Genomic DNA, 13,047 nt, shown 5'->3' on the forward strand with positions numbered 1-13,047 from the left:
GCTAATTCTGCTTATCCATCATGCTTGATGTTGCAACAGACTCATTTGTGGAACAGGGAGAGTCAAGTGAGAGAGATAAAAGCTGTGCCAGTATTTCCCAGACTTCTTATGCCCCTCCACCCTAGCTAGAGATCCGTGTCTCCCTTCCCAGCAACCCAAAAATAAATGCCCCTGACATCGTATGCCCTGTAATTCAGGCCCCACAAGCTCTAGGAGACATCAAGATGGGACAAGTTAAAAATAGGCGTTAAAGGGACAGCAGGGGATTTGGGGCTGATGTGCTAGACTTGGTGCAAAGGGGAACCAGAAAGCCTCTTAAGACACCCAAAATCTCCTGCTTAATACCAGGCCAGCTTTTGCCTAGGTGCCCTAAGTTTAGATTTGCCATAGTGCCTGAGAAAGGAAGGCATGGGTGGGGGGAGAATCGTTAGACCAATGAAATCCCCCCTAACCAACACACTGGAGCTGGAAATGGGCTGGTTATTTTGAGACCTAGCATTCCTTCCAGTTGTGTGAATTTATTTTCTTCCTATTATCTGAAATGGCTAGAACCGTGTTTTTAATTGGATGCATATTACTTAGTGATCAAAAAGCTCTCCATTTTTAACTTGTTCTCCACTCTATGAGCTATGAGTAAGGGCAGGCTATAATACCTAACTTGTACCACCACAACACAAAACTAGGAGAGTGTAACACAGAGCAAGTACACAGGCCTTACTCTGCAACTGAGCAAAAAAGCACACTGGAAAGAGCAAGAATTTTAAGTACTGTATTCTAAAACCTCCTGGCAATTGGCCTTGAATGTTCTGTTAATATGCATCATGCACCAGGGCATTGGTGGCATTCCAAATTTTTTTATCTACTCATTGCTTTGGCGCTGTTGTACAGGGAACCTAATGATTAATCATCCATTATCTGCCTGGTGTTTCTCTCTTAAACAGAAAGCAACTAAACCATCACTGTCTCTATCAGAACCATTGGAAATAAAGAACTTGCAGAATACCTCACCTCATCTAAAGCAAACTTGCCTTCTGAATGCAAGAACAGCTCTGCTAGCAGATTAAAGGGTCATCTATCTAGTGTCAAAATCACTAGTATCCGTTTCAGTCAACAGTCAGCCAGATTCCTCTAAGAAGCCCAGAACGCCACTTGTCTCAATACTTGGCTTCGCAGCCATCACTTTTTCCATCCTGCTGGGTGAGTGGGTTAAAAGAGAGGAACCCATATAAACCTGTCTAGATGTTATGATCTGGAGGGGAGGTCCTGCTGGAAGCTTTGCTGCCTTATGAAGCTCTATAAGCAGGAATGTGTGAGGGGGTCTTCTTTGTGTTGGCCCCTATATATGGGTCATACATGACACCACCAGATCGAGACATAAAGATGAGATCAGACTATGCATCCTGTTTAACAGTTACTTATACTGAGCTGTATGTAAATAATGCTTGGACCACATGATGAAAGATGGGTGGAACATAGTGTTGTATCCCACCCCCAATCTGCAAGCGGTGTGAGATTGCAGGGGTTCCTGGCACTAACTCAAGGTTTGTGTTTCTTTTTGGAACGAGATACAGGTGAACATTTTAAGGTGCATTCAACTGACATGCAATCGCCGACGTGCAGGTCCTTTTAGACCTGGAAGAGGGCATAAGGGGGGCAGAACAGGGCATGCTTGTGTGCGGGCTGACAACAGAACTTTCACGAGAAATGGTCGCTGCCTGTACAACAGAGACGGTGCTGCCTTTGTGGTACATGGTTTATTTACACATACAGTGGTGCCTTGCAAGACGAAAAGAATCCGTTCTGTGATTCTCTTCGTCTAGCGCTTTTTTTCGTCTTGCGAAGCAAGCCCATTGAAGGATTAGCGGCTTAGCGCTATTAGCGGCTTTTCTGCTGATCGGATCAGCTGATAAGCGGCTTAGCGCTATTAGCGGCTTATCTGCTGATCGGATCAGCTGATAAGCGGCTTAGCAAAAGGGGGGAAGGGGGAAAAAACCAGCAGGAACTCGCAAGACATTGTCGTCTTGCGAAGCAAGTCCATAGGAGATTCGTTTTGCGAAGCACCTCCAAAACAGAAAACTCTTTCGTCTAGCGAGTTTTCCGTCTTGTGAGTTACCACTGTATATACAACCCGAGCCTACAATGGAGTGGTTCACAGCATTAACACCCTAAAAGGAAATCAGGCCTGTCTGTCCGTCTCTCTTTCAGACTTTCTAGCCTTAAGCTTTTGCATCCAGCATGTAACTCACGTCACTCAACTCTGGCCTCTTGTTTACCACCACTTCCTCTCTTCCGCCCCCCAACCTTATACTGTATACAATGGTGGTTGCCATACATCCAGAATTTCACGGACATACAGAGAATACTGCAGTTGGAAGCTGCGTCGGGTCGGAAAACGGTAAAACATCTGGGGAAATCGTGACGTATGGCAATCTCAATTGGCAGTGTCACTTTTGCCTATTTCCCTCAAAAATAGCTCAAAAACCGTTTTGTTGTTGTTTTTTGCGATTCTGCCAAAAAAGCTGAGCAACTTTGTATATATTTTAAAAAGCTGAACTTTTGCGTCTGGATTTTCAGTTTTTGAAATACGGCAGCCTTACGTAATATCTCTCATCAAATGTAACTGATCTGTAGAATAGGCTCTACAACCTGAAAAAGGAGAGAATGCCCATATTTTTTTGTAACCTAAAAGAAACAATTTAATAAATTATTTTTAAAAAAAAAACCCAAAACAACCCACCCTTTGGCCTCTTGTCTTTTTAATGTATTTTTAATCTTTTTAAGTCTTTTGTTGGAAGACCCCAGAGTGGTTGGGGAAACCCAGCCAGATGGGTGGGGTATGCATGTATGTATAAATATAATAATAATAATAATAATAATAATAATAATAATAATAATAATAATAATAATATTGTCTTTGGCGGTTGAGGGAGGGAGGAGGCCCTGAGCCACTCCCCAGGCTATAGGGCCCATTTCCACCCCCAGAATCCCCCCCATAGGAAGCTGCCCAAGGGAGACTCAGACTCGCCAGCTCGAACGAATCTCCCCCGACTGGAAGCGGCTCTCCGGGGCTTCGGACACGGCGCCCTCTTCTACCGGGAAGCCCAGCGGGGGGAGACGGCGCGGAAGCGAGCCGCCGAGGCCACTTCAAATAGGGAAACAAAGGCCGGGGGGGGGAACCAAACCGACAGACCCAGGACAGGAACGGAGGGGTCGGGGCTTCCCCTCAGGGCCCTGGAATTCGGACTCGGCACCTTCAGAACCCGCGGAACTACCTGCGGTTTTTACCTCAGGTGAACGGGATGGCCCCCCCCCTCCTGTCGCGGACCGCAGGGAAAGCAGCCGCTCTCCCGAATCTTTTTTTTTCCTCCCGTCTTTTTCCTCCCGTACCTCGGAACCGCCGGGGCCTCGTCTCGCCGTCGCCTCAGCTCCCTCCGCCGTTACCGCCGTTTAAATATTTCAAACTTCGGCCTCCCTTCCGAACTGGCCAATCGCCGCCCGCCTCGGGGTCCCCATGGCGCGCTGATTGGGGCAGAGGGCGGAACTGACGGGCGGGAGGGCGGGGAGAAGGGGAAAAAAACAACAAGTCCCGGATGGCGTTGGGACTCGGGTGCCCCGCCCCTCTCGCCGTCCTCCTCGAGGGCGCGCTCGCCCCATCTTCCTTCGCGGCTTCAGGCCGCGCGGCCTCCTGGGAAACGTAGTTCGGGAAGAGGGGCATGGATTAAAGGCAAGCCGAGGAGGAGAGCACCGAATGAACTACGAGTCCCAGCAAGGGTAGCGCGGGGGAATAAATAAAAAGCAAACGCGCCTCCGTGCGTTTTAAGTGGTCGGTCCTGAGGGTGAATTAGATGGAGGTGGCTAGTCCTCAAGGATTTCAAAAAGAGGCCTGAAGGACTGGGGTGCCCTCCAGATGTTTTTGACCCCCAGCCAGCCCCAACAATTGGCAGTTGCATCCTGTTTCCCCGCAGTAGCCAATCAGGTGCCAGAAAGAAAGCTTGCTCTTTGGCACCCAAGCACATGGCAGATGCAGGTAGACTGCCTCTGAACATGAGGGCTCCATTCTTAACTCTATTGTTGTTTGGTCGTTTAGTCGTGTCCGCCTCTTCGTGACCCTGTGGACCAGACCACGCCAGGCACTCCTGTCCTCCACTGCCTCCCGCAGTTTGATCAAACTCATGCTGGTAGCTTCGAGAACACTGTCCCACCATCTCGTCCTCTGTCGTCCCCTTCTCCTTGTGCCCTCCATCTTTCCCAACATCAGGGTCTTTTCCAGGGAGTCTTCTCTTCTCATGAGGTGGCCAAAGTCTTGGAGCCTCAGCTTCAGGATCTGTCCTTCCAGTGAGCACTGAGGGCTGATTTCCTTCAGAATGGAGAGGTTTGATCTTCTTGCAGTCCATGGGACTCTCGAGTCTCCTCCAGCACCAGAATTCAAAAGCGTCCATTCTTCGGCGATCAGCCTTCTTTATGGTCCAGCTCTCACTTCCATACATCACGACTGGAAAAACCATAGCTTTAACTATACGGATCTTTGTTGGCAAGGTGATGTCTCTGCTTTTTAAGATGCTGTCTAGGTTTGTCATTGCTTTTCTCCCAAGAAGCAGGCGTCTTTTAATTTAACTCTACTAAGAATATAAGAAGAACGATGAATTAGCTGGTGCTCCCAGGTTAAGTGAATGGGAGCATTTAAATTGCCTTAAGCTGCTCTCATCTCCCAGTTTTTGCACTCTTCCTTCTCCATAACTTAACCGCTCATCTCCAGCCCACATTCCAGCCCTGTTTGGTAGTGGTTGCCAGGAGCAACACATATTCTCCTGATCCCACTATCCTTTTTCCTGCCCAGATGAACCATCCTATTGCACCTGCTACAGAGATTGAATAGATAGTAACAGCACCATCATGGTCCCTCACAAGCCAGCATTTTGCAATCCTTTGACAGAGGTTGCAGGGTGGGGCACACAATGACCAGTTTGTTCTCTGGTAACATTGTTGACAGAAGCGCTGTGCCCAGAATTGATATTTGGCAACCTTAAGTTTATTCAGCATCTTAAAAAGCAGAGACATCACCTTGCCAACAAAGGTCCGTATAGTTAAAGCTATGGTTTTCTCAGTAGTGATGTATGGAAGTGAGAGCTGGACCATTAAAAAGGCTGATCGCCGAAGAATGGATGCTTTTGAATTGTGGTGCTGCAGGAGACTATTAAGAGTCCCATGGACTGCAAAAAGATCAGACTGATCCATCCTGAAGGAAATCAGCCCTGAGTGCTCACCGGAAGGTCAGATCCTGAAGCTGAGGCTCCAATACTCCAATACAAATGTCCTGGCATGTCCACTTAAGACTATTCTGTGGCAACCAACAATTGTAACCTTGTATGGAATCCTTCAGGTACAGGATACATTATTAGGAAGACATTTCCTGAGTCTGAACATATGAAGCCATAATGTAAGAAGGCATTTTATAGAATCTGTTTTATATAGTAGATAAAAGAAGGTAGCCAAACATTTCTGTGGTTTCTCATTTGTTAAAAGTAATAATTAGAGTTTAACTTAACAAACTCCAAGGTTGTGTGGCCTGTGGATGGTTTTTTATTACAGGCAGCCCGTAGTGGATGAGGCTAAGAGGGACTGTTTTCCAAGGTCAACAAAGGCTAAAGAGGGCTGGACAGCTGACCAGTAAGACTGAAGTGTGAAGAGATGCAAACAGTCCAGACTTCTTAACGTAATGAAGACATTTTGTTGTACCCAAGAGGCCCAAGGCATGTGTGAAGAATTTGTGCAGTTACAGAGGTGTTCCTCTCATCTTCCTGCATGGGAAAGGCAAGCCCTCACCCCAACTGACTCTTATCAAGTTGTATCCTGGCTGCCTGGCTGTGGAACAGAGAAACATGTTTATCTGTGTTTATCAAAGACAGACTTTATTACCTCCATTAGAGAAGGGCAGCCTAGCTGTACAAACATTGTAGGAAATAAAAATGTGAGACCTCCCATCATTGTGTGGTGTTTGCACTTGATCAAGATAACCTCATTCCACATGCTAGAGGCTAGTTGTTTCTGTTATAGGAATTCTAAGGTCTTATATATAGAAAATAAATGTTCATAAATGTACAAGGCAAACACATACATAAGTATATAAACCACGCGTCTGAAATAGTACAGGAGAACAATCCTGAAGCCATTTTGACTCTCCCAAATTGACCTCAAATATTTTCTCTGCAAGGAGGAAGGAAATGAGGAAAGCTTTCCAATTTTCTTTGGACTGTAGGGGCTTACACCTCCCTTTTCAAATACATTGGACACTCAGGTTGTGAACGTGATCTGTGCGGGATGCATGTTTGCAGCCCGCAGTGGCGCGTCTGTGCACGCGCGGGTTGCGATTTGGCGCTTCTGCGCATGCGCAAAGTCTGATTTAGCGCTTCTGCACATGCACGATCGCTGAAACCCAGAAGTAACCTGTTCCGGTACTTCCAGGTTTCGGCAGTCTGTAACCCCAAAAAACGCAACCTGAAGCATCTGTAACTCGAGGTATGACTGTACCAGTGGCGTAGCAAGGGGGGTGCAGGGGGGGCCGGCCGCACCGGGCGCAACATCTGGGGGGGGCGCGCTTGCACTCGCAGCTCTCTGCCCCCCGCTAAAATCCATGGGTTAGGGGGCGCAAATTACTTGCCTTGCCCCGGGTGCTGACAACCCACGCTACGCCACTGGACTGTACAGTCTGGCAAGTATCCATTAAGCTAAGCAAACTATCAGTATGTGTAAGAGATTCAGGAACTAAGTATTTACCATCTCCAAGGAATGGCCAGCCTACCCAGAAAAGGCACTCAGATGAGGCATTATCAGGTATCCTGGCAGACAGGAGAAAAGCAACACACTCAAATTTCTGCAGGGGACCACCTCTTTCTGTGATGTATGTGTGATATTTTGGGGGTGATCTTGAGCTACAGGGTTTCAAAAGTCTATATAAGAGCTTGCACACCAATGTTCTGGGTTCCTCTCCTCCCTCCCTGTGTGGGGGCCCCTGTTGCAAGAGTTTAATAAAAATCAGGCTTACTAGCTGCTTTGCTTCTCAAAATTCTCTGGTTGGCCTGTTATTTTCTCCTATGGATTGAGAACCTACAAACAGCGGCGTAGTGTGAGTTGTCAGCACCCGGGGCAACGCAAGTAATTTGCGCCCCCCCTAACCCCTAACCTGCGAGTTGCCGCTGGCGCTGCCGCCCAAACGACGCCGCTTGCCCGGAGGAGGAGGGGGGCAGAGAGGCGAGAAAAATGCAACGGCCCAGCAGCTGCAGCAGCAGCGGCGGAGGCGGGGCTGTGAGGAGGGGCTGCCTGGTGCGTCCTCCGCGGCAAGCGCTGAGAGCCGCTGCCTGCCGGGCGCCTTCAGCCCGGGTGCGCGCACAGCTCGTCGGCTCTGCTACAGCCTGCGCCTGAGGCTCTTCGGCGACTCCGGAGGCAGCGAGCGCGCCCCCCCAGATGTTGTGCCCGGTGCGGCTTGCCCCCCTTGCACCCCCCACGCTACGCCACTGCCTACAAAGAACTCTATATGGGCTCTCAGATACCCCATAAGGGAAAGGGAACAGTCTTCTTCTTATGACATTTCCAAACGGGTTTCCTTGGCCCAAGCTCAGTTTTGTAAAGCAGGGGCCGCGGATTAGATGAGGAGCTTGTGGGAAAGAAACCAGAGCTTGTATTTAAGGAGGAGCACCTTCTAACCAGAGTAACAGCAACAAGAGAGGTGAGTGGTGTGGGGCAGAGAGTGCTGGATAAATTCAAGGTGTCAAAAATGAGATAATGTGAGGTCACAGAAGAGGAGATTACAGTAGCCAAGACTAGAAAGGAACAGGACATGAGCACAAAGGAAGAATGGCAGGCGAATTTGATGGAATATGCAGAAATGGCAAAACTGACGGGGAAGATCAGAAGCCAAGAAGATCAAGTATTTGTTAGAGATTGGAGTAAATTTGTAGTTTACTTTAAAAAAACCACTGCAAACAGTTAAAATCACTGGTAGCGTTGTAATGTGAAATTGGTTATGATAATTAGTGATATACAATAGTTGGATAAAGTAAAAGATGCAGAAAGCTTAAAATTTTAATTTAAGAACCCATGGGAGGGAGGGAAAGAAGTCTGAAGTTTCAGTGAACCTAATATTTTAATGGTTGAATTGGTTGGAGATAAAATGTGTAAAAATGTGAAAATTTAATAAAAAATCTATTTTTAAAAAAGGAGCAGGACATGAGCCGGGGAGGAAGCGTTGTGCTTGTGTAACATTGAAAAGAGTGTGACTTGGTGCCAGATTGGATCCTGGCAAAAAAAGCAAAGCGAGAAGTGTCGAGAATCCAGCTCGACATCAGTAAGAAAATCAGTAAGAAATCAGTCTCACACCAAGATGACTTGAAGAAAAAGCTTTGGCTTCAGCCGTGCCATGTTTATTGTGTGCAGTAAGAAATAAATCATCCTCCCTCCTCCAGCACTGCGCTTGCTCTGCCTGGTACTCAAAGGTACCAAAACAAAGGAATGTAACCTTGCTTTTGCCCACAGACAAAGAGAGTGTTATGCTACGTGAGCCAATCATTAGTCTAGCATGAGGTGTTCACTTGCTCATCAAGCTCTTAACAATATCTCGTGCTGCAAAATCACTCTGCAATAATAAGAACTCTGCTCATGCTCATATGTACAAGCAATCATTTTCCCACATGCCCTCTTTTCTTGTTTATATTATAAGAGGGACCATTAATCAGAATCGCAATCCCATTACCTAAGCGTTTATATTTTGCAACATAAATTCCCCTTGTAACCCCTGTGGTGGGCCTTGGTCGAAACCACCATGCAATATATTGGGAAATCAAAAAAAAGCAAGCATTGAAAACAACATACCATAATAAAACCAACAATCCATGCAATTACAATCAATAATAAATTTCTTAACCATAATCCATTAAGTAACCAAGAAAATAACCAATCCCATGGATCAAAACCTTCAGGTGGATTCAAAGGATTATGGGCTATCATTTGTTCCATATAATCAATAATAGCGGAAATATAGGTTGATTGATCAGTTATATACATACAATAATGAGAATGAATTAAGGCATAAATTCCACCTTTAGAGGCAAGGATTACATTTAAAGCATAAAAAGTTTATAAAGCAACTTCTCTCATTTCTGACTTTTTTGTTTGTTTTTTGTTGATTATTTTTAAAACAAAGATGATAGAATTAAAAACAAAGCTTCGGTCCAATTTGCCAGAGAATAACCATAAATCAGATTGAAGCAAATATGTAGATTTACTGCTCTTTCTCTTCCAGTTGAACCAAACATAAAAATCTATACACGCAGCCTGTTGGTCATAAGTCATGTAAGTTGTGACATTATTAACTGAGACTTTCGGCCTATCACTCATAGTGGTAATTAAAAAAAATTAAAAAACAAAAAAATTCTATCAAAATACTCATAGGTCCAATTACAATATGGATAATAACCTAAAAATTTATTTCTATTATGATTGAAACGAAAACAAAGAGACGCTATTTCTGCAAGCAACAAAACACAGGCGATAAACTTATACGATTGTCCTTCATATTATTGCTAATCTTAAATGAAGCATTTACTGGAATGCTAGAATACCACCACCAAAAAAAAAAAAAAAAAAAAAGGTTCAAAGCTTTGAGAAGCTTTTTAAAATCATTTTTCTCAGCAACTAAAAGGCAATAGCCAAGCATATTCCGCTTGCTGTAACTAAAAAGATTGCAACAAGGTCGAGAACAGAGCCCATTGTCTTTGCAGGGCTTGCTAAAGCAGTGTTTCCCAACCGGTGTTCCGCGGCACACGAGTGTGCCGTGAGACATCGGCTGGTGTGCCGCGAGATGCCTGGAGGGAGGCGGGCGAGTCGGGCGGCGAGAGGCGGGGCGGCGGCGGCGAGGAGAGGCCGCGCCTCCTGCTGCTGCCTGGCGCTCCTCCTCGCAGCCGGCAGCGCTGCCTGGGCGCCTCCGCGCGACTCTGCCTCGCTGGGTTTGGTCTCCCAGCAGAGACGGGTCACACGCGCCCCTCCCTCCCTCCCTCAGCCTGCGCGGAGGGAGAGCCAGAGAGAGGCATCGCTCCTGCGCTCCGAGGCGGATTGAGCGCAGCTGAGAGGAGCTGCCGAGGGAAAAAACTTTCACTTTCGTGCGTCCCTCCCGGCGTGACGCTGCGCGCTGACGTCACGGGGCGGGGCTTTAATGGTGGTGTGCCGCGAGATTTTTTTTCAGTAAACAGGTGTGCCGTTGCCCAAAAACGTTTGGGAAACACTGTGCTAAAGAACCATATTGCAACTTGCTTTCTGTCCGGGAACCATGCCAAAGCACAAGAATGAAACAACTGGAACACACTAAAATCCCTTCACCCCCTCCCTTGCCAAGAGTCCACAATAGTTCCAAGACAGCCCTCTGTACATGCTCAGGGGAACACATCATAAGGCAGGACTCCTGAGGGAGGAGAAAAAAAGAAGAGATCTGGGGGGTAAAATCCAAGTGATGCCAATAAGGATGAGAATGGTAAATTATTCCAATGGCCACTTCTGAGCAACCTGTGTGATATTTCGTGGCTCGATTATTGGCATGTAAAAACCACAATCCAGAAGAAGTCACACAACTATTTCTGCAGATACAGGAGCCCATTTGCTGTAAATAAGTCTGATGTATTGCTCCTTGTACTGCTGAGTCAAAAGTCCAAGCCCAATGAAGCGTGATGACACAGATGGGATGGTCGCTATTGGGAGGCAGCAAAACTGTAATGATGTTTGGTGGTTGAAGTGGCTTCCCAGGGAAAAGGGGGGCCAATGCAGTAGGGATGAAGATGGCCTTTCAGCGTGCCAGGAAACACTGGAACAGCTGTGGAAGAGCCTCTTCCATTGCAGAGGTGACTGTGATCTTGTCCGCTGGATCCTTATGTCCTTTAAGGGCAGAAAATAGTGGAGACAAAGTGGAGGTGGGCAGGTCCAAATAACTCTTTATCCAATTCAGCTGTCCAAGAATTTGTTGTAAATCCACCAGTTTAAGATGATCAGGGAACTGTAGTTGAGGCGTGACTGGAATGGCTGCAGATGCTGTCAGCTTGTGTCCCAGGTACGTAATGGGTAAAGTCCGCTGGATTTTTTCTTTAGCCATTGTCAAGCCAACAGGTTTTATCCTTTGCAGGATTTTGGGACACGGCGGAGGACAAGGCCATGGCTAGCAGGCCGTGGCTAGCAGTGCCTACTGACTGGCAGGCTTTAAGCATATCAGCAATGGCTATATTTGATGTTGCCATTAGAGGGTGCAGCGCTTGCTTACAGTCCTCATTTCCATTAGCGAACGCAAGCTGGCGAACAATCAGTTCTTGTGCTGCCAGGTCCTGAACTTGCCGCTTGAAGGTAGTGTACAAGCGATCAACAAATTGTCCATAGGGCTTTGCAGGACCCTGTCTGATGCTGTCCAATTGGCCATTGCGCTCATTCCTGTCATCAGGGACAGAGGCCAGAGCCTCTTGGGCAGCGGCTGTAGTGGCCTCCCAATACTGAGGATGGAGAGTTAGCTGTTGGGCAGCAGTAAGAAAATTGCCTCCTCCCGTCAGCCCATCGAGAACATCGGTTTGGGTCAGCATGACGGGGGCTGGGGGTGCAGGAGCAATCACAGGAAAGAGATTTGGAATATCAGAATCAAAAGGCAGCAACGGAACAGCAGTACAAAGAGTCTCTTGGAGGGCAGTGGAAATGGGGGGTGTGGAATGCGAAGAATGCAGGGGAGGGACGACAGGAGCTGAAGGAGAAAAAATGTCTGCCTGTTTAGGAGGCTGATAAGACGGTACTTCTGAAGGCAGCATGAGGACTGGGAGGGGGGGCAAAGGAGCTGAAGCAGTGGCCAGGAGGAGATTTGTAGGAGTTAGGCTTGAGATAGCCTTATAAACCTTACAGCAGGCATGCAAAACTTTGACATCAATCTGAGGATGGTTTTGGAAAAATTGTCCTATCTTTTCCCAGTCTTTTAAACTATAATTCCCATGCTGAGGAAACCAGGGACAGTGAGTATCCAAGGCTTCTATAAGCGACTGAAGGTCAGCATCTGAGACGAGAAGGCTGTTGCTGGCCAAAAGAGATTTAAGGTCTTCAAAAAACTTTTTCTGTGGTGGAGAGAGAGACTGCCCCATAATGGCAAAAGAAAGGGGGGGGGGTTGGGAGCACTCACCAGGGATCCACTAGGTGGATGAACGACGCGTCTGCAGCCCTTGCCGGGCGGGATGAGGCTGAACGTTGTAAAACAGCATGAAGTCCGAAAGAAATCACACGGGAGCACTCACCAGGGATCCACTACGTGGATGAACGACGTGTTGGTGAGTGCTGAATAATGAAAAACAACGTGAAGTCCGAAGGCAGTCACACGGGGCACCAATTGTCGAGAATCCAGCTCGACATCAGTAAGAAAATCAGTAAGAAATCAGTCTCACACCAAGATGACTTGAAGAAAAAGCTTTGGCTTCAGCCGTGCCATGTTTATTGTGTGCAGTAAGAAATAAATCATCCTCCCTCCTCCAGCACTGCGCTTGCTCTGCCTGGTACTCAAAGGTACCAAATCAAAGGAATGTAACCTTGCTTTTGCCCACAGACAAAGAGAGTGTTATGCTACGTGAGCCAATCATTAGTCTAGCATGAGGTGTTCACTTGCTCATCAAGCTCTTAACAATATCTCGTGCTGCAAAATCACTCTGCAATAATAAGAACTCTGCTCATGCTCATATGTACAAGCAATCATTTTCCCACAGAGAAGTCAGGATCAGCATTTTCCTCTTTTCACAAACTAGTTCACTTGTCATCTCTGAAAACACCTAAAGATACCTGGTAGCAGAGTACTTATTCAAATGGCATTGAAATGGGGGGCTTTCAAAATCAGAATGGAGAGGTTTGATCTTCTTGCAGTCCATGGGACTCTCAAGAGTCTCCTCCAGCATCAGAATTCAAAAGCATCCATTCTTCGGCGATCAGCCTTCTTTATGGTCCATCTCTCACTTCCATACATCACTACTGGGAAAACCATGGCTTTAACTATAC

General features: G+C 46.9%; 1 protein-coding gene and 1 long non-coding RNA gene across 6 annotated transcripts in view; one reads left to right on the forward strand and one right to left on the reverse strand.

Annotated features, from left to right (window-relative positions):
- Nucleotides 1-3,528, reverse strand: part of TPX2 (TPX2 microtubule nucleation factor) — a 29,524-nt gene extending 25,996 nt beyond the window's left edge. The window contains exon 1 of one of the 4 annotated variants that reach the window (XM_083507415.1): nt 3,388-3,528. The gene's annotated coding sequence lies outside the window, so the exon portion shown is untranslated. Of the gene's footprint in view, nt 1-3,285 lie in introns of all 4 variants that reach the window. The other 3 variants (XM_083507417.1, XM_083507416.1, XM_083507414.1) reach the window with 3 other exon arrangements.
- Nucleotides 3,217-7,083, forward strand: LOC310708954. Of its 2 annotated transcripts, none has more exons than XR_014527254.1 (3): nt 3,217-3,290; nt 5,590-6,530; nt 6,706-7,083. It is a non-coding gene; the product is annotated as an uncharacterized lncRNA (long non-coding RNA). The 2 variants fall into 2 exon arrangements; XR_014527255.1 differs by lacking the exon at nt 3,217-3,290 and adding an exon at nt 3,793-4,027.
- Nucleotides 7,084-13,047: the final 5,964 nt, after the last annotated feature.

Source organism: Podarcis liolepis (assembly GCF_965112155.1).
Source record: "Podarcis liolepis genome assembly, chromosome: 6".
Classification (NCBI taxonomy): domain Eukaryota; kingdom Metazoa; phylum Chordata; class Lepidosauria; order Squamata; family Lacertidae; genus Podarcis; species Podarcis liolepis.